We start from the raw sequence: 24214 nt of genomic DNA, 5'->3' as shown, positions 1-24214 counted from the left end.
TTAGATGTCCTTTGGAGAGGTCCTTGCTGAAGGGATTTTATGGTTGTAAAATCCATGGCTGTTAACAGGTTTCCTGGGGTGCGTGGAAACCATTTGAGATAATTTGCACAGGATAATTGACATAAGAAGAAATGAAGTTTGCATCGGGGGGGGGGGGGGTTCTGTTGGCCTGCGTCCGGTATTGCCATGATGGTTCTCTCTGGATGTTGCTAGACTATAGGCACATTCGCACCATGCATTTAAAGGGCTACAATACCACTTTAAACAGTCTTTGCTTCTCCCCCCTCCCCCACAAAAATAAATTCTGGGAGCTGTAGTTTGTTATGGCTGCTGACAGTTGTTAGGAGACCCTATATCCTTTTCCCAGAGCTAGAATTCTCAGAGTTCCCTGTGAAGAGCAATTGATAGCTAAACCACTCAGAGTTAAAACAAGCTACAGTCGTACCTTGGTTCTCAAATGCAACCCATTCCGGAAGTCCGTTTGACTTCCGAAAACGTTCGGAAACCAAGACACAGCTTCCAGTTGGCTGCAGGAGTTTTCTGCACTCAATCGGGAGCCGCGTCAGCTTCGTCATGTTTGGGTTCCAAAGAACGTTCAAAAATCGGAACACTTCTGGGTTTTCGACGTTCGGGAGCCAAAACGTACGACTACCAAGGCGTTTGAGAGCCAAGGTACGACTGTACAGGCGCAGGAATAGGGTGGCTAACACACGCACAAGTGGGAATGAGTGTACCTGTGTTGATTTGTACTGTTCAATTAACATGTACGCAGGTATGCAGGCTATACACTCGTTGGAAAGTTACATGTGAATACCTGTGCGAGGGCACAGCTCAGCTGTTTGTATACATAGGTTGTACACTGGTTGAATGTAATGTGCGAACATCCCTACTGTAACCTAGGGAACGGGGAATCCTGCGGCCCTCCCAGATGTTGGGAGACTACAAGTCCCACTATACCTGACACTTGGCCACATTGGCAGGGGCTGATGGGAGTCCAGTGGCCCCATCTTTGGCTTGGGGTTCAAGATCTGGAGAGAGCGAGATGCTTAGCAACTTGACAAACAAAGCAGAGCACATCCCTTTGGCTCTGTAACCTACACAAAGGAACGGAAGTGTTAAGACTCTGCAGCCCACAACCTGATCTCTCGACAGCACTTTGTGGCTTCTGTGGTCTGTGAGATGACGTCTGGATTCCCGTCTGCTGACGCTTTTTGTGTGTGTCTTAAATTACGTAAGCAGCTTTTTAAAGGTGGCAGCAGACTAGTCCGTTTCTCTCTCCCCCCCCCACCCCAAGTCTGTCTTTAAGAAAGCTGAAGACAAGCCTTCACAATTTTGTACTACTAGTTATTGAGGATCAACCAGGGATTTTTTATTTTTATTTTTTAAAAGTTGATTCACGAACTGTTAGCTACATTTGGAACTGGTGCCAAATCGCAGCTACCTGGTGCGTAGAGCAAGAGGGTGTGGCCTTTTTCTGACCAGGGGGCCAAGTTCCCTTCTGGGAAAGCTCCCAGGGGCCACATGCTATTTGAGGGCGAGAGCAGAGAGAAAAGTGAACAGAACCACAAATGTAACTGTAAGCTTTAAATGTATATGTAGGCTTACACTCTGTCTTCCATGCAGGCAAGCAAAGAGGGGCAATTGAGAGTTTGAGGCCACATTTCCCAGCCAGGCAAAAACCCTCAAGGGTGTGGATCAGGACCACTAAGGGGCCTGGGGACAGTAGACTTGGAGTAGGGGGCACCACATTTGCAGAAGTTTCCCAAACCCTGGTTTGAAGGGTAAGAAGGCATCTGAGGAACACGATGAGATACAACAAAATTATGAGCACCGTTTAAAGGTAAAGGGACCCCTGACCATTAGGTCCGGTCGTGGCCGACTCTGGGGTTGTGGCGCTCATCTTGCTTTACTGGCCGAGGGAGCCGGCGTACAGCTTCCGGGTCATGTGGCCAGCATGACTAAGCCGCTTCTGGTGAACCAGAGCAGCGCACGGAAACGCCGTTTACCTTCCCGCCAGAGCGGTACCTATTTATCTACTTGCACTTTGACGTGCTTTTGAACTGCTAGGTTGGCAGGAGCAGGGACCGAGCAACGGGAGCTCACCCCGTCGCGGGGATTCGAACCGCCGACCTTCTGATCAGCAAGTCCTAGGCTCTGGTTATGAGCACCGTTTAAGAGAGGCTAAATAGCACATATAGGTAGGCAGGCAGACCCATACTGCGGTGGGCAGAAGATTTGAAAACTGGCAAAAGGGGACCTTTCTGCGTAGGAACATCATTAACATATGGAGTTGGTTATTGCAGGATGTAAATGGTGCTCAGCTCCCCCCACCCCCAGCCACTGCCCAGATTACATGGCTTTTGAGGGGGGTGGTACACAGTCTTAGAAAAGTATGTGAAAGACTCAAGTCCATCAACCCGATATGTGGCAGCTCAGGGAAGACCCCATGTTTAGAGTCAGTCGTCTGAGTTCCAGATGGCGAGGGTGGGGGGAGTTTGGCAGGCAACAACTTAGAGGGGACCTGCTTGAGAGTGTCACCCAGAGGCAAGATCCTGGAGCAGTTTGATTCAGCAGGGAAATGCCAACATTTTTTTATCCATTGTGGTATAAAACCTCTGGAAAAACCGTTTGGGAAGGAGGAAGTGCCGGTGAACCAGCAAATGCAACAGTCCATGTCCCCCTCCCTGATTCTTTTTAATTTTTAACCCTGTCATCGTCTTAGAGTCATAGCCCCCTGCAATGCAGGAATCTTGGTTCAACCTGATCTTTCTGTTGGGGCCACACTGTGGTGGTGGTGGCAGTTGTGCCTTCAGTTGCGGGGGCAAAATGCTGCCAGCTGAAAGAAAGGGCTTGATCGGCAGCTTTTAGGCCACACTCGTTATATACTCCTCATTACGTCTCTGGTAATTAAGCTTGAGGGCAGATTAGAAGCAGCGGGTGGGAATCTGCAGACAAGCAGATTTTGGCTAACAACAGCCTCTGTATTTGTGCCAAGGCCACACCTCTCAACTGCCCTATGTCCTTGAACTCTGAGCATGCCTCTTGGTCGCCTGGATGGAGAAGAGAAACACGATTGTCTTGTGAGCATGTGTAAAAAGCAGCCTATTGTACAAAGGTTTTTTTTTTAAAAAAAGTGCATTTGTTGCTTCACCCACTTCTGCCTTTGGCATGTGGCCCCCAGTAGGTTGCCCCAAAGCAATTGTGGCCCTTGGGCTGGAAAACATTACCCAACCCCTGGTGCAAGTGAAATCGGAGCGTCTACCCCTGCTTTGTTTTTTCTCACTGTCCTCCATTGTCTAATTTGTTTCTGTCTCTAGGGCATGGGTAGGCAAACTAAGGCCCGGGGGCCGGATCCGGCCCAATCGCCTTCTAAATCCGGCCCAAGGATGGTCTGGGAATCAGTGTGTTTTTACATGAGTAGAATGGGTCCTTTTATTTAAAATGCATCTCTGGGTTATTTGTGGGGCATAGGAATTCGTTCATCCCCCCCCCCCAAAATAGTCTGACCCCTCACAAGGTCTGAGGGACAGTGGACTGGCCCCCTGCTGAAAAAGTTTGCTGACCACTGCTCTAGGGGGTTAAGGCTATCAGGAGAAGGGGGTCTGTCCAGAGTCATTCTTTGGGGGGGAAAACATGGCTGGAGATGCATTTATTTCATTTCATTTATATCCCACCTTTTTCTACAAGGAGCTCATGTACATGGCTCTCCCCTTCCTCATTTAAGCCCTGCAACGACCTTTTTGGGTAGGTTAGGCTGAGAGAGACAGTGATTTGAGCAAGGTCACCCAATGAACTTTATGGACAAGTAGTGATTTGAACTCTGGTCTGCCAGGTCCTAACGCTCTAACCACTCCACCACACCAGACTTATTATTATTTATATAAAACCATAGTCATTTCCTAGCCCTGAAAATTTTTTTGGAACTCTTCGGTAACCTGGGTACCAATTTTCACGCCCAGTTTTTGCCCACAGCATCTGGGCAAATGACTTGGTGGGTTTTTAAATTTTATTTTAAAGCAAGCTCTATTGAGCTTTCGCGGCCAATGCAGCGCCGCCACCAAACCAGCTGCCTCCGGCATTCGCTTCCATGGCCTTGGGAAGGTGCATTGTGGGAGATTTTCCAGGAGAGAAATTGTCTTGCGCGAGGGCATTGCCTCTGAGGCCGGTTGTGTCTGCTGCGATTCAGGGCCATCTCCCAAGGACATAGGGGGCTGGGTGGGGGTGATTTATTGCTCCTTTGTCCCCACACAGAACATGATGCCCGCCTAGAAATTCGCTGTATGTCCCTGCTTTCCTGGAGGCTGATATACAGCCTCGTTAAAAATGATTGCTCCATTGCAATGCGAGGCGGGTGGAAGGAGCAGGGAGATGGCATTGATGCAACGGAAAAATAGACATCAACGTATTAAATCTGTTAATGGCAGCAGGGCAGGGGGGTTGAATAACACGTGTGGTTGCGTTTTATGGCTGCGGCGAGGCTTCCTTGCGTCTTTGTCCCGTAACTGGCACATGTAGCTGGTGTTTTGTAGGGAAATATGATGGTTTGAAAAGATGTAGGACCAACCAGCCGTTGTTATTATTTTAAATGAGAAAGGATATCCTGCATCTGAACAAGAATGGGGAAAAGCGCAATGGAAATATGGGTCAAGAAGGTAGATGCATTGCAGGGCTTTGGACTAAATGACCCTTCTAACTCTACAATTCTATGATTATCTGTATTAGGAAGGAAGACTTAAATGAGCGTTTGGCCCTCCCCAATTCCCACACAGTTCATTGTTCCCTTGTAGGCATTTAACTGGGCTGTGTCGTTTTTGCACCATCCTTCGAGAAGGTGCTGAACTCCCAATTTAGCTTCACAACAACCCTGCAAGGCAAGCTCGGCTGTGGAAGAACGACTGTGCCGAGCGAATGGGGATTTGAACCCAAGCCTGTGCTGTTCCTACTAGGGGCAGAGGGTGGGGAACATTTTCAACCCAAGGGCCGCATGGTGCTTTTCCGAGGGCCACATGCCAGTGGGCGGGACCAGAAGCAAAAGTGGGTGGAGCAACAATTGATCATTTTTACTGGCCACACCCCCTCCATTCAGGCCAAGCTAAGAGCATTATCAGAGTTCAGATCCATCTTTTGGCCGCAAATCAGGGTTAATGAGTGGTGTGGCCTGGCAGAGAGTCCCTGGACTAGATGTGCCATTGGCCTAATCCAACGGACTCTTCCTAAACTCTTCTGCATGGGGAGAAAAAGGGAAGATCTTGGTAACGGGAGCCTCGCTGGGGTGGTTTTTGTCTTATATTTTTGCCGCCAAATGTTTCGTGTTGAAGACTGACTGAATGCAGGTCTCTCCCCGAGGCTCTCCTCTCTCTCTCTCCCTCTCTCTCTCTGTCTCTCTCTTTCTTTGCCCTTCGATGGAGCTCATCCCTCCGTCTGGGATTTCCATACATGGAAGCGCCAGGGCTGCAGCCAGAGGGAGCGGCCGTGGATGCCAGTCCATCTGGGCCTCGGTTTCCCCCGCAGCTGACGCAGCGCCCAGGCAGATGGCTTTGGTTTCTCTGCAATAATCCCGCACAAAAAGGCAAATAAGATGGGACCCCACTGCTCAGGGAGGGAGGGAGAGAGCGAGGGTATCGTTTTACGGGCCATTCAGGCCAGCCAGGAGGTTTTTAACCTGTTCTTGCTGAGCTTTGGAAAATAACCTCATTTTTAAAATATATAAATAAGAATAAGGCGTTAGTTTTTCTTGAAGTTTGCAACCACCGCTTCTGAGAGAAGTCACATTCCCATGTTGTGGGTTCACTTTGTCACACTCTGTATCCCTGTTTGCTGCTTCTAGGAACTGTAGTTTGCTAGGGGTGCTGGGAGTTGTTAAGGGACCCCATTCCTCTAGCAAAACTACAGTTCCCATAGTGGTTTAACAATCAATTGCTATTGCCAGGATATTCTGAGTGTTGTAGCTCCCTGAGAGAAATGAGGGTTCCCTAACAACTCTCAGGACCTTTAACAAACTACAGTTCCCAAGCTTCTTCAGAGTGGCATAAAAGTGCTTTTATTGCAATGTGTGGACATGGCCTCAGGTAATGGTGGGACACAGGAGATTTTCCCACAAAGATTTCATGCGAAGGCAGTATTGTGTAGGAGCAATTGTTTTTGAGATCCTCTCTTTGGGGATTTAAAGGGATCAGGCCCAGAAATGGATAGGAAAGGCTGTAAAGGGCGTAAATCGTATGCTCCAGGTAAGCTGGCCCTAACAATGCTATAGCAGCAGCGTTCAGCCCCACTTATACTTTTGGAACACTCTTCAAGGGCAGCCCCAAAGAGACAGTAGTCTAGCAGAGATGTTTCCCAGTCACATGCAACAGTTGCATCCCTCTGCGGGGAAGACAATAGCTTTGAGGCAGAGCACCTAAAGGTCCTGGGCTCAGCCCCCAGCATCTCCAGATAGGGCTTGGAAATGCTCCTATCAGAAACTCCGGAAAGCCACTGCCAATCAGTGTAGACAGTATTGAGCTAGATAGTCCCAGTGGTCTGATTCCAGAATAAGGCTGTTTTCTCCCTGCTGTCTGGAAGATCACCAGAAACCCATCAGGCCTAAGGAGACCCCTCTGATTCTTCTCACAGATTCCTCTCTGATCAACAGGAAAGCAAACCCTTCCTGCTGTCCTTGCGAAATATTAACAGCAAGAACTGGAGAAATATGGATTATCCGTAACAAATTCCTTTATCGAGGCTTAGAGTCTATTAAAAGCATCAGCACCCCATCGGAACGGGCTTGGCCTGAGTTTCCTCCGAGAGCATCCCGGCCAAAGCAAACATCTGGTGCCAAAATGATGGCAAGATCTTATTACACTTGCTTTAACAAGAGGAGGCCCTTTTTGTGAGATAAAGACTCTGCATCCCCTTTCAACTTTAGGTTTCTCCTCTATATAAACTTTGCCTGCTTTCATTTAGCAAACGGGAGTTGCCTTCGTCGCAGGGGACTTTGGGGCTAACCCAGCGGACCATCTCTTAACATCCTTAACCGAGAATGCACCAATTCAGGATAGCTTAGTACAGTTTCCATTGTGCCTGGACACTGTTCTGTAGTGGTTAGAGCAGGGGGGATGAACCCTGCGCACAGCCAGTGGTGAGGGATGATGGGAGTTGTAGTCCAGCAATGCAGCCGTAGGGCCATAGGTTCTCCACCTCTAGTTATCGGGCAGGATTCAGGGAGACCCGAGTTCAAGTCCCCACTGGAGCCATGAAGAAGCTCACTGGGTGGTCTTAACGTCATTCAATTTGCTCTCAGCCTAACCTGCCCTGCTGGGTCAATGTGAAGTTAAAATGGAGGGGGACCATGCGTTCCACTCGCTCTTAGCTTCTGGGGAGAAGAAGGGTGATGGAAATGGAAGGAACGGTTATGAGATTTTGAGTTAACGCTTCTGACGTGTAAATTAAGACAAGAAAATGAAGAGATGCAGAGATGTTGTTAAGAGATTATTTATAAGCTAGTGGTGCCCAGTATTCATAACTGTTTTGGGGTGTCAGCACAAAATGGCTGCCATGGTCAGCAAAGAAAAAGTGGCAAGGATACCTTGTGCTGGTGAGTTCCATTACAAAAACGAAGCAAAACAAGGTATTAGTGTACTTAAATAAAACTGGAGCATGCTCTACATTTTGAGAAGTTGTTTTTCTGTCTGTTCTCTGTGCATTTGGACCTTTTGAAATACCGTAATTGAATTTTGTATGGTGCTTCCTGAGGCCAAAGAGCACGTTTTCATCTGTGTTTGGATACGATAGGACACCATTTTGAATTTAAAAATGGCGGCCTGAAAGTATTTAAAAGCCTCTAAAAACATTTAAAACGTCAAAATAATTTCTTGTTAGAAATGTGCTGCTGTCACAAGAAAACCTGCCTTGTTCTGCTCAGAGGTAAGTCCTAGTGAGCTCAATGAGAGCTACTCACAGGGTCAGCGTGTATCAGATTGCAGCCTAACTATTTCTTCAGGAAACCATAGAAGGAGTTGGGCTCATCTTTCGTTTATTATTTCGCTTAATTGAATTTTAAGCCCCTGCGTTTTTCAACCTGGTGTCTTCACCCTAGGCCCTGTGAGAGTCAGGTTTTTTTTCCCCTTCTCTTTTTTAAGGGAGCGAGGGAGAGAAATTTATTTATTTATGCCCTGACAGGCTGTGTCAGGGAGGAAATTGAGTGAAGCTTCGTTGTGAGGAGAAAATTCTTGACATGGCCATATTTTTTTTGGATGGCGTTCATATTTCAGCCGGACAAAGGCGACGGCGTTTCCTGAAGAGGCAGTTAAAATATCTGTGGTTGTGTCTCTCGTCGTTGTGGGGTGTGTTTGTGTGTGTGTGTGTAAAAGCCAGAAAACATGGATTTTGGTGAGGGAACGGATTGGTTTTGTGGCGACTGAGCATGTGCTTAAGGGCTGGTTTGGGCTCTTTTCCTTGACAAATTAAGGGCAGAAGCTGGTTGAGGTGAAGCAGGGTTGCTCCTCAAAATGGCACCCCTGTGCCGAGTTTTCCTCAGAGAGAGAAAAAGGGGTTGATGGAGAGAAAAAGGTGTGGGGAGAAGGGATAACGGAGAGAGAAACAGGTGACTTCTCTCTAAGGGGTGACATTAAAAAGTGATTAGTGGAAAGAGGTGTGAGAGAAAAAGGTCGGGGGTGGGGAGAAGGGGTGATGGTGAAAGGGAAAATGGAGAAGGGGTGAGAGAGAAAAAGGATTGATGGAGAGAAGAGGACAGAGAAAAGGGATAGCAAAGGGGGGGGAGAGAGAAGGGGTGACAGAAAAGAGTGAATAGAAGGAAAAAGGAGCGATGGAAGGCGATGGTAGAGAGAGAAAAGGGGGTGACGGAAAGAAGGGGTGATGGGGAGAGAGGGAGAAAAGGAGGTGATAAACAGGAGGGAGGGAGGAATAATAATAGAACTGGTGGAATAATAGAAAGGGGTGTCCCTGCCCTTTGATATTGTACTCCTGCCTTTGGCCCTCCTAACTATTGGCATGTGGCCCTCAACAGAACAATAATGGCGGAGGGGGTTGTCCACCTCTGGTACAAGAGGTCCCATTACGTGGCAAGTTTCCTTCCTGCCCGTCCCCTTGGGAACAACGCGCAGGATGAGCCATTGTGTTGCCTCCGTGTTACGACACGGTGGTCCGTGTGGCTGAGGGGAGGGCGAAGAGAGGCTGTTTCCTGAGGGGTTTCTTTCATGTCAGACTTGGAGCTGCTGCTTTTTACGAGCCAGCCGGAAACATGCGAAGTGGTTTTATGGCGCTTCAGATCCTCCAGGGAGTGGGGAGGGAACGGCTCTCTGGGCGCACCTTAGCCCTCCGGCAGAAAAGAAAAAACACATCCGTTAGCATCTCTGCGGCTGAGGAAATTTCTTCTCTGATCCTTAAATTTGGCAGGGGAGAGAGAAAGGGTGAAGCTTTCCCAAGACAGCGAACCCGTTTTCAAGTCAGGTTTGCTGACAGGTGAAGGCAATGTGGGCCAAACCCAGTTCAAATCCCCTCTTGGCCACTTATTGATGGCATCCGTATCCCGCCATTTTCTCCAGGGAGCTCAAGGTGACGCATACGTAGTTATCCCCCTCCTCGTTGAATCTGCACAACAACCCTGTGAAATTGGCTGGGCTGGAAGAGGACATGACTGGCCCCAGTGTCACAGCCAGTGAGCTTCATGGCTGAGAGGGGATTTGAACCCTGGTACTCTAACCGCTACACCACACTGTGCTGGCCATGATGCTGGCTGTGTGACTCTCAGCCATCTTTCAGCTTAGCCTGCCTTGCAAGGTTGTTGAGAGGACAAAATACAGGGTAACCCATGCATGTAGAGCATAAAACATACAGTGGTACCTCGCAAGACGAATGCCTTGCAAGACGAAAAACGCGCAAGACGAAAGGGTTTTTCGCTTTTTGCGTTGCTTCGCAAGACGATTTTCCCTATGGGCTTGCTTTGCAAGATGAAAACATCTTGCGAGTTTGCTTCCTTTTTCTTAAAGCTGTTAATACCCAGCGAATCCGCGCTCCACAAGACGAAAAAATTGCAAGACGACACAACTCGCAGAACGAATTAATTTCGTCTTGCGAGGCACCACTGTACATGAAAATGGTTCATAAAAAGGAGGGTTGCAGGCTGATTATTCGGGTAGAAAACACAGGTTGGGAACAAAATGGGATTCACTAATTTTCCAGTTTCCCTTCCTGGTTAGCAGCAACATAATTGATTCCATAGTGTGAAAGAGTGAGAATTAATCCACCTTCAAAGGGCCCCAACTTCTTCTTCTTCTTCTTCTTCTTCTTCTTCTTCTTCTTCTTCTTCTTCTTCTTCTTCTTCTTCTTCTTCTTCTTCTTCTTTACTTATAGTCCGCCCTACCGACTGGGTTGCCCCAGCCAGTCTGGGTGGCTTCCAACATAATATAAAAACACAGTGAGACATTAAACATTAAACGTTCCCAATTCAGGGCTGCATTCAGATGTTTTTTAAAAGTCAAATAGATGTTTATTTCCTTATATCTGATAGGAGGGCATTCTGCAATACAGTACGGGTGCCACTACCGAGAAGGTCCTATGCCCTGTTTGCTGTAACTTCATATCCCGCAGTGAGGGGACTTCCAGAAGGTCCTCAGAGCTGGACCTCAATGTCCAGACTGGGTGGAGACGCTCCTTCAGGTATACAAGGCCAAAACCGTTTAGGGCTTTAAAGGTCAGCACCAACACTTTGAGCTGTGCTCAGAAATGTACTGAGAGCCAGTCTAGATATTTTAGGACCTACAGCAGCAACTCACGCAGGGGCAAGGGGCAACCTCTGCTGCTGCGCCTGTCCGTTGAGAGTGGTTACATGATCCAACGGCACTTGATGCAGAAGATAAAGATCCGCTGCCTGCCTTGCTCCCAGCAGACACTGACTGAAAGAAGGTAAGCCCAGAGTAGTAGATCATACAGAGACACAGTGGGCAACCTCCACCTGGATAGATTCTTTGGGCTTTTTTTTTAAAAAAAAAACCCTCAGCTTTGGTTTGGTTCATGTTCATGCACTTCTTGTGGGGGTGGTGCAAGTTCTCTTGCAGCCCTGACACACACTTTTGGGGTGAATGACTTAAACGGGAGAGCACATCTGCAGGCAAAGCTGTAGCCCATCTTTGTGGTGCGGCGGATCTCTGGCATTTTTTGCAACAGGACCTCTTTTTCCCCTTTTCCTTTTTCGAACAGACATCTTGCTCTGTTGCTGGCTTGCTGGGAGCCTCTGCCAAGAATGCAAATAATTAGAGCAAATTAAACCCAAACTTCTCTTTTCTGCCTGAGCATGTCCTAACTTAACATCTGCTGAATGTACAAGAAATCCTGTAAGCCTGGACAGGAGCAGAGATGGTTGGGGGGGGGTGAAAAGTAGGATGGGCGGGTGGCAAACATCAAAAGGCCTGCATACATCTCAGGAACTTGCTCTGAGACTCAGTGCCTGAGATGGTAGAATCCTGAGGTGTGAGAGTAGGACTGTACCACCTCACACCACGAGTGTGTGATGTGCGTTATTGTTGAACTGTCCTCTGCTTTAATGGAACATTCTGCAAATTAAAAATGAACTATACCCCTTGGAAAAAAGAGTACAGTACTTTAAGCAACATAAAGCCGGTGTGGTGTAGTGTTAGAGTGTTGAACTAGAGCCTGTGAGACCTGAGTTTCATATCCCCATTCGGCCAAGATGTTGAGTTGGGGTGACCTTTAGCTAGTCACTTTCTCTCATCCTCTCCTACGTTTGCAGGGTTGTTGTGAGGATTGAATGGGAGAGGGGGGAACCCTGACAGCTGTGTCATGGAACAGCAGTGTACAGATGCCTAAATAAGTGATATAGAGCATTATTGGATGAGTAAAGGCGAAATGAGAGGTCTTGATGGGGGAATGGTGACCTCTTGAAATATTGCTTTTCTCACCATCACCCACCTCACAGAGCTGATTTCACCCTTCTTTGACCTTAGCTATGTCCTCTGTTAAGGGACATGGGTGGTGCTGTGGGTTAAACCACAGAGCCTAGGACTTGCTGATCAGAAGGTCGGCGGTTCGAATCCCCGCCACAGGGTGAGCTCCTGTTGTTCAGTCCCTGCTCCTGCCAACCTAGCAGTTCGAAAGTGCGTCAAAGTGCAAGTAGATAAATAGGTACTGCTCCGGCGGGAAGGTAAACACCGTTTCTGTGTGCTGCTCTGGTTCACCAGAAGCGGCTTAGTCATGCTGGCATCATGACCCGGAAGCTGTATGCCGGCTCCCTCGGCCAATAAAGCGAGATGAGCACCACAACCCCAGAGTTGGTCACGACTGGACCTAATGGTCAGGGGTCCCTTTACCTTTTATGTCCTCTGTAATGTATAATAGTCATGAGGGGTAAATGGAACCTCCAGCTTCAGGAGCAGTTTATCCCCGAGTCCTGGTTGCTGGGAAACAACAGCTGAAGATGGCTATTGCCTTCATGTCCTACAGTGATCCAGGATGTTGAAAACTCTTGATACTATTTCTGCAGCAGGGTCTCCATCTTCAGCGTCTTAGAGCCTAGACAACATGAAACAGGAGCTTTTTAGCCACTGAGAATTCTATGTCTCCTTTTCCTTTGTAACTGATTGGGGCCAATCAGAGTGAAAGGAGGTGAGCCAGTCACTGAGGACGGGCTCCTAGGGTCACTCTGGAGATGGTGCATGGGAAGAACACGGAGAAGGAGTTGTTCTGTATGCTCCAAACCTAAGCATTTAGGAACGCTGAAAACACAAGGGGTTTCCAAGGGAATGGCGAGTGCAAGTTCTGTTCCCTACAAGGGAATTTCATGGAAAACGTAACTTGAGTCCCACCGAAAGAAGGTATTAGATCACTTCAAATCATTTGCCCATGTGCCTGCACAGAAACAGTAGATCTAGCTGAAAGGCAACAAACACATGGAGATCTGCACCAAGCATTGCAATGCACCCCTAACTATTTCAGTTATTAGAGAGTTGTATAAACTTAGAAGGGGCATGGCTGTGACTATCATGAACACACTCTGCTCTACTGAATTTGCCACTACACTACTGATGTCCTGCTTGTGGGCTTCCCAGGACTGGGGGATCTGTCCTGTCCAGTCTGGGAATAGAAAGCTGAATTTTTATCTGATTCAGCCAGGCTCTCTCTAATGTCCTTTTTATTGCCTCATTCTCTGGCCACTGCTGAGTTAGAGTTCCTCCCAGTTCCGGTAAGTGGGAGATTTTTTCTTCTTCCTTTTTAGAACAGAGGCTGACGGCTTTGTTTTGAAAAGCGCTAGCAGGGTTTTCTGTGGGCTTTGGAATCATGTCAGCTCGTTTCCTTCTCGGCCCGCCAACCCAGGGATCTCCATAGCTAACAACTACTGTATCACGGTCTGTTGTTCCTCCTTGGCTAATGGGGTTGGTTTTTTAAATCCAGTGCCTTCCTCTTCTGCAGCTTCGCCCTTTTTTTGCATTCATCTCTTTGCATTTTCATGCTACTGGCATCCGTTGGCTCAAATCCAGTTCCTTTTGGCCCAAAGGCGACAGCACTTCTTACTCATTTCATTGTTTGGGAGCAAGAAAGGGTGGAATTTTCCCACCTTTTTCAGGCCCCGCTGATATATTTTGATTGGCTAGATTCCAGCAAGGAATCCTGATTGGCTGGTTTCTAGCTTGGCTTCCTGATTGGCTGGTTCCTAGTTTGGCTCCCTGATTGGCTAGGAGGCTTATATAAGTGTTCTTAACTCTGGGGAAACTTCTAGTCTTGAACAGTTCTACAGGTGACGATTACCTCTTTCTTAAATCCAGTGTGAGATTGGATCGCAACGTCTTATTGATGATGAAGCACTTGTAATGTACTTTCGTCTTTCCCTTTCCCAGTTTGCAACACCCTTGTGAAGTAGGCTGGTTTGTTCTCCATTTTACAGGTTGAAAATGGAGAGGGAAGGATACCCAGTGCATTAAATGGTACAGTCCTTCCATGTAATTGTACCCTACTTAAATTCTGAAGTAGGGGATGCAGATTCCTATTGTGTTGTTCGCCTGGTGTCCTTGGGTACATTTTATTTTATTTTATTGTTGGGAACACTCAGCTAGGCTCAAGGTAAAGCAAACAAACAAACAAAACAAAACAAACAAAAACAGCTGTTCTAGTTTAAATAGTGAAAAGAGGAAAATTACAAAATCTTTGCCATTCTGGTTACATTTCTGTGACTCAGGAGGACCAGAAGTTACCTAGAAGCACTTGGATTTCCCGATAAAATTATGTTCTGGGAATAATTAATGTCTTAATGATCCCCAAATAGCTGTGGTCAGGATAGCAAAAACATTAACAAAACAACTGTGGTTCTTTCTCCCACGGAACAGAAGAGACTCCCTTATACAAAGTCAGATCATTGTTCCATCTAGCCGAGGGTTGTTTGCACTGACTGGAAACAGCTCTTCAGGTTTTCAGATGGGGGGACATTCCCAGCCCTAGGTGGAGATACGAGGGTTTGACCTGGGACCTTCTCCATGCTGCATCCCTGAGCTACAGCTGTTCCCCTGGAAATGAACCAGGGTTCTAGTCCTCATGGTTCTTTAATAAAAACTGATTGATTAGGAATATAGGAAGTTGCCTTATAGTCAGACCTGTGACCTTCTGTACACAAGGCAAATGCTGTTCCACTGAGCTATGTCCATTTCCCTCAATATTCCAGTTACAGAGCCAAATCAAACTCTAAAATCCTGTGTGTGTGTGTGTGTGTGTGTGTGTGTGTGTCTGTGTGTTCTCCCCCTAAACTTCGATGCTCTTCTGAGTGTAGCCTGTGGGTGTTACCGGTCAGTTCCTGCCGCAGGGCTGCAGTTTCCCCCCACTCTTCTTCCTGGTGGTAGGCCTGTCTCTTTTTTCCTAGCAGGTGAGTTTGGAGCCAGCTGCGGATCCTGCCTTTTCAGAGGCCCTTTTGAGCTTGAAAGGAGGGAACGGGGATAAAGAGAAACGGCGCACAGCGGGGATGAATGAACTTGCCCTACTTTGAACAAAAGCCTCCCTCGCTTACTCCCACTGTCGGATTTGAGGGAAAAGATGTTCCGTAGCGCACAAAACGCCTCCTTTGCTACGCAGTGAATTCTGATGCAGGAAGATGGTGGCCGGGAACTGCTTTGGCAAGATCAAAGCTCTGAGGGTCCAGTTCTTTTTTATATATAAAAACATTGCATTCATAACCCCACTGTGTCCTCCAGGGTGGTGGGTGTGGTTCTCTTCCTTCCCATTATATTCTCACAACAATCCTGTGAGAAGGTGAGGCTGAGGGACAGTGAGGGGTCCAAGGTCACCTAGCAAGTTGTGTGGCTGAGTGGGAATTTGAACTCTGGTCTCTTGGGTCTTTGAATGCAGGGGACTCCCATAGATTGCACTGTTCCTCCAAGTCACTTTGCATGTGCTTCTAAACCAGAGCTCTGGTAAATTTCCTTCTTGTCTAGAGAAGGATGTGTCAGGAAACGTCACCCTGTCCTGATAAAAGCCAAGGGTGGGTGGGGATTAGACCAGAATCCCCTTCCGATGACAGACTGTCTTTCAAAAATCCACCATAATATAATCTCTCTCTTTCAATTAACTTAAATGAAGCTTCCTCATCTTGATTCCCTTTGGAGAGGCTCTAGAGTTAAGCTGTTCCCCAGATTTTTCCTCTGCAGAGTCAGGTGGTGCTAGCCCCGCAAAGTGGGGTGTTCACCTGGGGGTCCAAAATGAGTTTGATCAGAATCCTAACTGGCCATCACCTGTTTGCTTCCATGTGAAGGGGGAACGGAAGATTTTTCCGGTTTTGAGAGAAGGAAATTTTGCTTTAAAGTGAGTGAGTACATCAGAATCACTGAGGTGATAGATAGATGATGATGATGATAGATAGATAGATAGATAGATAGATAGATAGATAGATAGATGCATTTAAAAAACCACCTTTTAATAAGCCTCCTTAGACAGGAGGTGCTAACTGCTGCTATTCTTTTAAACCCAGAGCTGTTTTGACAAATCCAGATCTAGGATCCTGGGGGCCTCTGGAGTCAAGGGAACGGGCTGGGATCCAGCACGCCAGACGGTGTCTGGATGCATTCAATAGACCTTCTGGCTCCAACTGTTGCCTGCCTGCTTTTCTGCTATAGGTCGGGATTGTCAGAGCTTGCAAGAGCCTCTTTGAATCCGGAATGTACTGACTTTAATTATCTTTGGGGGGAGGGGAGGGGAACAGGGAGAGAGAGAGAGAGAGAGAGAGAGAGAGAGAGAGAGAGAAAGAATTGTATCTTCTCCCCAATTCCTCCAGACCTGGGTATTACATATCTGAAAATTTAAGGGGTTAGCTGTCAGTTCACCTTTGGATCTTGGGGAGTTTTGCTTCCCTGCGCTCAATCAAACATAGGAGACTGGCTATATTTTAAAAGTGGCCTTTGGTTGCCTGTGACAAGTGCTAATTGCCTCCCAAGTAACCAGCTAGGAATATGTTTGTAATATCTGAATGTGGGGACTTCCTTGATGGATCAGGGAAAAGAAGTCAATCTGAATGTTCTGGAACCTTCTTCAATCTGAGGACCACGTTTCTATCTGGGAAACCTTCCAAGGGCCACGTGCCAGTGGTGGGCGAGGTCAGAGGGGAAAGTGAGTGGAGCAATGAAGGTAAATGTCTACCTTTGTGCCTTGGGCTACTTCCCATACCCGCACCTTCTAGGTCTGCTCCATGAAGAAGAAGAGTTTGGATTTGATATCCCGCCTTTCACTCCCCTTCAGGAGTCTCAAAGCGGCTAACATTCTCCTTTCCCTTCCTCCCCCACAACAAACACTCTGTGAGGTGAGTGGGGCTGAGAGACTTCAAAGAAGTGTGACTGGCCCAAGGTCACCCAGCAGCTGCATGTGGAGGAGAGGAGACGCGAACCCGGTTCCCCAGATTACGAGACTACCACTCTTAACCACTACACCACACTGGCTCTCAAGGTGTTTGTTTTCTTGTGTAGTTAACATTCTGGGTCAGCACCTCAACACATCAGCATTGGTAACCACCCACTTGAGGCAATAGATGATTTTGTCTACTCAGGCTCCACCATAACCAGCAACTTCTCTATCAATGGTGAGCTGGACAAGTGTATTGACTAGGCAGTTATGGCAATAGGTCGCTTCTCCAAAAGGATATGGGAGAATGTGATTATGACGACCAAGAGCAAGATGAAGCTCTGCTAGGCTTGCGTTTTGAGCATGCTGCTTTATGGAGGCGAGTTGTGGGCAACTTACACCCACCAGGAGCGATGCCTCAAGCCCTTCCACGTGCGTTGCGTCAGGAAGATTTTGAGCATCACAGGGCAGGACAGAGACTCAAACAAAGATGAGCTCTCCCAAGCCCAGATTCCCAGCATGTTTGCAGTCCTGTCTCAGCGATGTCTACAGTGGCTTGGTCATCTTCACAGAATGGAAGATGGCAGGAACCCCAAGGACGTGCTTCAGGCACCAGGCCTGTTGGCAGACCAACTCTGCACTACAGAAATGTCTGCAAACGTGATACGAAGGCTGGCAACATCAACCCTGCCCTGTAGGATTCCCTTGCAGACGACCACAGTGCCTGGAGATAGGCAGTCAGGTCGTGTATCTGTAGCAGTGACTGGAGGAGAAATAACTGCTGGGAGGAGCGCAGAGAGAAGAAACGCCATGGTGCATCTGCAGCAGCACAACCGGACGCCTTCCTCTGCCCCAGCTGCAACAAAACATGTCTCTCCTATATCAGTCTCTACAGCCACGGTGGGTGCTGCAACCTGCCAACACTTTGACTTCCACTTTTTATACGACTTGTGAAAAATGGTATGGAAATCTTGTTTTTCAGATTAATAGGGAGGGGGGAAGAGAAGGAACTTCCTTTCTCCTGTAACACTTTCCAACTTGGGAGTTGATCCAGAGAAACTCAAGGCGGGGGCGTTCAGGACACACAACCCAACACACTTGTGGAACTCATTGCTGCAACGTGTGGGGAACATTGCCAGGTTCAGATGGCTTTCAGAGGGGATACGGCAGAGATGGAGGAGGAGAAGCCTCATCAATGGCTACTAGTCACAATGGCTATGTGGAACCTCCCAGTTTAGGAGCAGTCTATCCCTGAATTTACCCGTTGAATCACAAATGGGGAAAGGGCTGTTGTTGCGCTCATGTCACTCTGTGAGAACAGGATGTTGGGCTTCAACAGCCTCTGGGTCTGATCCAGCAATGTTATTCTTACATTATTGCCTCCCAGTTGTGGAGTCCACAAAAGTTTTCAAGATGCTGTTTCTTTTATACCTTTGAGGCCATCAATGTGCTTGCTCTGTGATCATATTGACCTTGAGTGTAGGCCAGGCGCATTTCTTGTGGACTAGAAACATTTCTCTACCTCCTCTGGAGGATTTTGTGAAGGTTGGGAAAAAGTCTAGGAAGATTCAGGGGATTGGCTTGCAAGGCTGCAGCTTGGCTTGCTGAGTCTCCTAAAAGAATTATCCACGGTACTTTTGATTCTCCTTTTCCAGCCCTCCATAAATCTCGCCTTGTATCCTACCCTGGAGCGGATGCCGAAAGCCTCTGTTAAATCAGACGCAAGCGGAAAGGCCCCATTCAGCCACCTGGCCTGGCCTTCTCTCTCTCTGTGGTCTGGCTTTGGGCTTCCTAGGCATCCCTCCAAGTTGTAAGGCCAAGGTCCCCAGGGAGGGCATCTGTCAGCTGCCTGCCCTCCCCGTCTGGGCCTTCCCTCTGCGGCAGGTGGCATTAAACCCTCGCAAAGAGTCCCACTGCAAACGGCTCATGGGGTCCAGTGAGACTCCCCTCTTTGCTTCCCAGGGACGCTGTCCTCTGCCCACCAACCCCGCTACTGTGCCCTTCCCTCCAGAGAAGCAGCCCTGGTTGGCAACGAGCAGCCGCCACCACCTCCCCGTCCTAAGACGCCACATTCCTGCTTAATTGGCTAATGCTTTTCTGTTTACCTTTGGTTTGTTATGACAAATCGGACAGATTTTTCCTGGCGCTCGCTGCAGTGGTATCCAAACAAATCAAAAGAAAACGGTGCGTGGAGCCAAGTTCACTGTGATCCATGGAGGGGTGTGTGTGTTTGTGCACGCGTTCAGAGGAGGGGGGTTACGTCTGTTTCTTATTTTCGTCTTGTTGTTGTTTACACACCACCCTGGGTGTTTGTGATTCATGTTGTGGCTACGATCTCCGAAGCCATTTCCTGGGGAAAGGCCCCTTGGCTTACTTTCTCTCTGGGCTTTCCACCCCACGTGGGCAGCTTACATGCTCGGCTATGCACTTCTTATTTGCTTACTACATTCCCTCCAAGGAGCTCAAGGTGGCATACATGCTTCTCCCTCTCCTCTTTTAATCCTCTTTTAAACGACCCTGTGAGGCAGGTTAGGCTGAGAAAGACAGTGACTGGCCCCCAAGGTCATACCCAAGGAGCTTCGTGGCCGAGTGGGGGATTTGAACCCTGGTCTCCGAGGTCCTAGTCCTACACTAACCACTACACCACACTTGCAACCAACCCAGAATCTGCTGTCATCCTCCTCCTCCTTAATCTGATTTCCTCCCCTCAATAGAACTGTGAGCCAGTGTGGTGTAGTGGTTTGAGCGGTAGATTTGTAATCTGGGGAACCGGGTTTGCGTCTCCGCTCCTCCACATGCAGCTGCTGGGTGACCTTGGGCCAGTCACACTCCTCTGAAGTCTCTCAGCCCCACTCACCTCACAGAGTGTTTGTTGTGGGGGAGGAAGGGAAAGGAGAATGTTAGCCACTTTCAGACTCCTTTGGGTAGTGATAAAGCGGGATATCAAATCCAAACTCCAAACTCAGCAGGGATCAGTACGGGGGCAAAACCAGACTTGAATTGGCTCTGTCTATCATTGTCTCTGGCTCTGCCTACTGTTGGGCTTGAGCAGATATATAAGAAGGGTTGCCATATGTCCAGAATTTCCCAAACATAGCCAGGATTCGGCCATCAGAAACAGTGGAAAGTGGAAAGATTTCGCTTGCAAAAAAAAAAGTTCAGCAACTGTGTTGTGTCTAGATTTTCACTTTTTGAAATATGGCGACCCTAATACAACTGCTAGCACATTTGCCAAGCTAAGCATGGTTTGGTATGGTTTCAAACTGAGATTCCTGGGAGCTGTAGATTTGTAAAGGATGCAGAGTGGTTAGGAGACTTCTATTTACCACCCAGAGCTACAGTTCCCAGCGTTTCCTTTGACGAGGGATTGATCTTTAAATCGTTCTGGGAATTGTGTCTCTGTGAAGAGAGTTGGGGTGTCTCCTCGCAACTCCCAGCACCCTTAGCAAACTGCAGCTCCCAGAATCCTTTGGGGGGGAGCCGTGGCTGTTTAAAGTGGCATCGTTTAAAACATGTGGTGTGGATGTGGCCCAAGACGCCAATCCTAACCCCTCTTGCCTGGCATGTTGAAAGGGAATGCTAGCTTGTTAAAGAGAATGAGAGTTGTCAGGAGACCTGCACCCAGCGTGTGAATGTCGTTGGGCAGAACCCTTCTCCCAAAGTCCTCCCCTACCCCTTTCTCCATTTGATTCTCCTGGCCTCTCCTTCCACACCCAAGTGTCCCCTCACCCTTTTTCTTTTCCAGAGTTGTTTTCTTTCCTTGTTGAAGCTGGCGGGCTCATACTAAGCTCCCCACCCCGCTTGCCCTATCCGGGTTTTGACAGCATGCAAGATCTCTGGCCATCTCCTCGGAGGTCTCTCTGGACACCTTGACGAGACCAAATCCGCTTTCTCCCGCCTGGCCAGTGATGGTTGCCGCAAAGAGAATTAACAGAAGAAAATATCTGTTACCATTATGGTTAAGCTCTTACCCACCCCCCCGCCCCCCAGCACAAAAAAAGCCTCTTGTGAAGCTTGAAAACAGCTGAGCTTTCATTCCAAAGCAGCAAGGCACCTCTGTGCTTTCTCTCTTCCCCCCACCCCCAAAAATGTTTCTTTAAATGTTTATTTCAAAGAAAATTAGAAGCAGAAAAATCTCTTGCATCTGGGATAGTTCTGGAAATGGCTTTCTTAGTGTGTGTGTTTTTTAAAAAAGGGGTGCTCAGGGGACATGTTTGGGGAAGTAATTGCCCCTCCCTGATACCATATTTAATTTTTTTAAAAAAATGTTTTATACATCTGCAAAAAAATACAACTTCAATAGGGACGCAAAGTGAACAACAGATATATAATACAAAGGTTTAATTTACAGATAGGTAGCCGTGTTGGTCTGCCATAGTCAAAACAAAAAAAATTCCTTCCAGTAGCACCTTAAAGACCAACTAAGTCAGTTCTTGGTATGAGCTTTCGTGTGCATGCACACTTCTTCAGATACGAAGGTTTAATGTATTTGAATGAGGAAAGGGCAAGGAGGAGGGAGGAGGAAAAATAAATAGGAGCAGATGGGTTTAGGACTACAGTGTTCCCAATGATATCTGCAGCTTACCATTCTCTTGCATTTTGTTATACCCATTTTGTGAACTACCAGCGCGTCCAGCATTCTGTTCTCACAGTGGCCAACCAGATGGGGTACCTCATCCGGCCTGCTGGCAAGATCCTTAATTGCACCACTGCCCTATGGTCAAACTTTAGAAGAGTGCCTGCCCGTCAAAGTTGAGAGGGGCTCTCTGCAATTGGCACTGAGAGTGACCACCCCACCATAATATAGATGATCCCAGCTGCTTGAGAGCCCAGCTTGTAAAGGAGTTATGTCTTACCTGCATCCCATATGATGTCAGGTGTGGGGCAGGTGAGTGTGGTTTGGGGAAAACTGCTTATTTAAGGCTGGAAGTTCCTAAGGCTTTTACGCCATGGTCTGTCTGATTGCCCAAACTCTATATAATAAATACAGAGCCACATGCTATATATTTATTAATTGCATTTATGTCCCACCTGTTGGTCCAAGGAACTCATTTCATCCCCACAACAAACCTGTTGTTGTCCCAGGGTCACCCAGTGAGCTTCAGAGCCGAATGGGGATTTGAACTCTGGTCTCCCAGAGCCTAGGTTAGCGCTCTAACCACTGCACCACACTGGCTTTCTATAACTACGATCCAAAGCCATGGTTTCTTTACTACGGTTCAAGCTCTTATCGGCCCCATTGCTTGTCAGGGCTGCTGGGAGTTGTAGTCCAAAAAATCCAATGCTTTCCAGGTTGTGGGAAGCTGATATCAGTCACCAGTCACACATACACCCTCTTTCCCCCTGCGAGACTGATACTGTCATCAGGATTGCACCAGCTATGAGCTGTAGTGTTTTCAGACCATCGAGCGAGGCAAACTACAAGAGTGTTTAGCTGTTGAAGCAATTATTGTAGCTTAGCAACGGAAAGAGTTGAAGTGGGGAGGGAGACACCCCCCCATTCTCTGAGTTTTTTTTAGCAGTATTGGATGAGACCTTTTTTCCTTTTTAACGGGAACAGCTAATTTTTTTTAAAAGTGCAGGAATCTCTCCAGCCTCCAGAAAAGACGGAGCGAGAGGGATCTTGGCATCCCTCTAGTATGCTCAGGGAACAATGACGGAATAAGCCACTGGAGTTTAGGTTCTGCTGGAGGAATTCCTGCCAGTGGCATAGCGTGGGTTGTCAGCACCCGGGGCAAGGCAAGTAATTTGCGCCTCCTAACTGAGAGAGAGTGAGTGAGCCAGGTAGGGGCAGAGAGCTGCGAGTGAAAGCACGCCCCCCCCCCCAGATGTTGCGCCCGGTGCGGCCGGCACCCTCCACGCTACGCCACTGATTCCTGCTGTGTTGTTCCCCCCTCCCCCCCAAAAAAAATAGTCTTTGGGGGGATTATAGTGAAAATGGCTCACCTTTAGGAATTTCAGCATGCCTTGTTTGGATCTTCCATTTTTACATATCTTAGGGACTAAGCTAGGGTAGCTGCTAGAGACTGACAATTTGATTTACTCTTTCCACCTTCAAAGGCAGCCCCATATACATTGCACAGCAGTAGTCTAGCCTGGAGATTTCCAGTGCCATGAAGAGTTGTGGTCTGGTGGCGCTGGGTGGAGGATTGGATAGCAGTCTACCTTCCAGGGTTGCTGTAAGAACTGCTGGGAGAATTCAGCCTGCAAGGCTGAGAGGAAATAACCACTGCTCATGTATTCTCTGCCATATTAATCATGACTAGAAAGTTGGACCATTATCGAAAGCATTTATATGCTTAGTCAGAAAATCTTACAGAGCTGCTTACAAATCAGTCTAAATCAGTGTTTCCCAACCTTGTGCCTCCAGATGTTTTTGGCCTACAACTCCCATCATCCCTGACCACTGGTCTTGCTAGCTAGGGATGATGGGAGTTGTAGGCCAAAAACATCTGGAGGCACAAGGTTGGGAAACACTGGTCTAAATAACACCAGCTTGCATTCTAAAAGGACGTGACACAAAAGAAAAAAGGGATAATGTGGGGAGAGGAAAAAAGCAGGAAAGTTCATCCTTTGCTTACCCCTGCAGTAGCCCAAATGGCGCATACTTCTTTTCATCAAGGCATTGATTCCCTTAACTTCCCCTGCCCCATGGACCACTTGAATTTTTTTTGTTCTGCCTGTTAATAACAATTGTCCTACCCTGTGCTAGATGCTGTATGGTTGTTGTTGTTTTGAAAAAATCTTGCTTCTTTTATTTCTCGTATTTTACTGTGTTACAATTTGAGTTCTATACAGTTCAGATTGTAAGTGTTATTCGCTGACACAATGCTGAATGAAGCTTGCGGGCGTTGAATTGCATTGTTTGGTTGCAGCAGAGCACTTGGTTTCAGAAAGACAGCAGCTGCAGCCTCCCAACCTAGTAAGAACTTGGGTTTGATGCGACCTCAGCATCAATCCTTTTAGTGAATGGAGCAAATGTGGAGCTTATTTCCCCCACTTGATCTTCTTGGCTGCCTGGTTCCCCTTCCTTCTCCACCCTCCTCCGTCTCTTCTCTCTCCCTCTCTCTGGCAAAACTGACCTTTTTTTTCTCTTGACCCTCCTGAGATCCAGCTGCGCAGGCCCTCTCCAGCTCACTTAAGCATCTGAGCTGCTGCCACATCGCTTGACTTGCGACGGGAGGAGAAACCCGCTCGCCTGTCTCCCAGCCAAGGAAAGCTGATGCAACCCCAGCCGCCCTTCCTCTGGGTCTCAAGGGCTGCAAAGCCCGGCCAAATAAACAGAAGGCTTTAGCTGCCTTTAAGTGGACACTCCGTCCAGAGCCTTTGCAAACACATTCCGAAGCTCCTCTAAAGACTGCGGGAACTCCATAAAAAAAAAACCTTTTTG

General features: G+C 47.8%; 1 protein-coding gene across 1 annotated transcript in view; it reads left to right on the top strand.

Moving 5' to 3' along the window:
* The window catches only part of NXN (nucleoredoxin), a 68676-nt gene that overhangs the window by 20143 nt on the left and 24319 nt on the right, over window positions 1–24214 (top strand). The window lies entirely within an intron of this gene.

This window comes from Podarcis gaigeae, assembly GCF_964106915.1.
Source record: "Podarcis gaigeae genome assembly, chromosome: 15".
Taxonomy (NCBI): domain Eukaryota; kingdom Metazoa; phylum Chordata; class Lepidosauria; order Squamata; family Lacertidae; genus Podarcis; species Podarcis gaigeae.
This window is presented reverse-complemented; position numbering and strand designations above follow the sequence as displayed.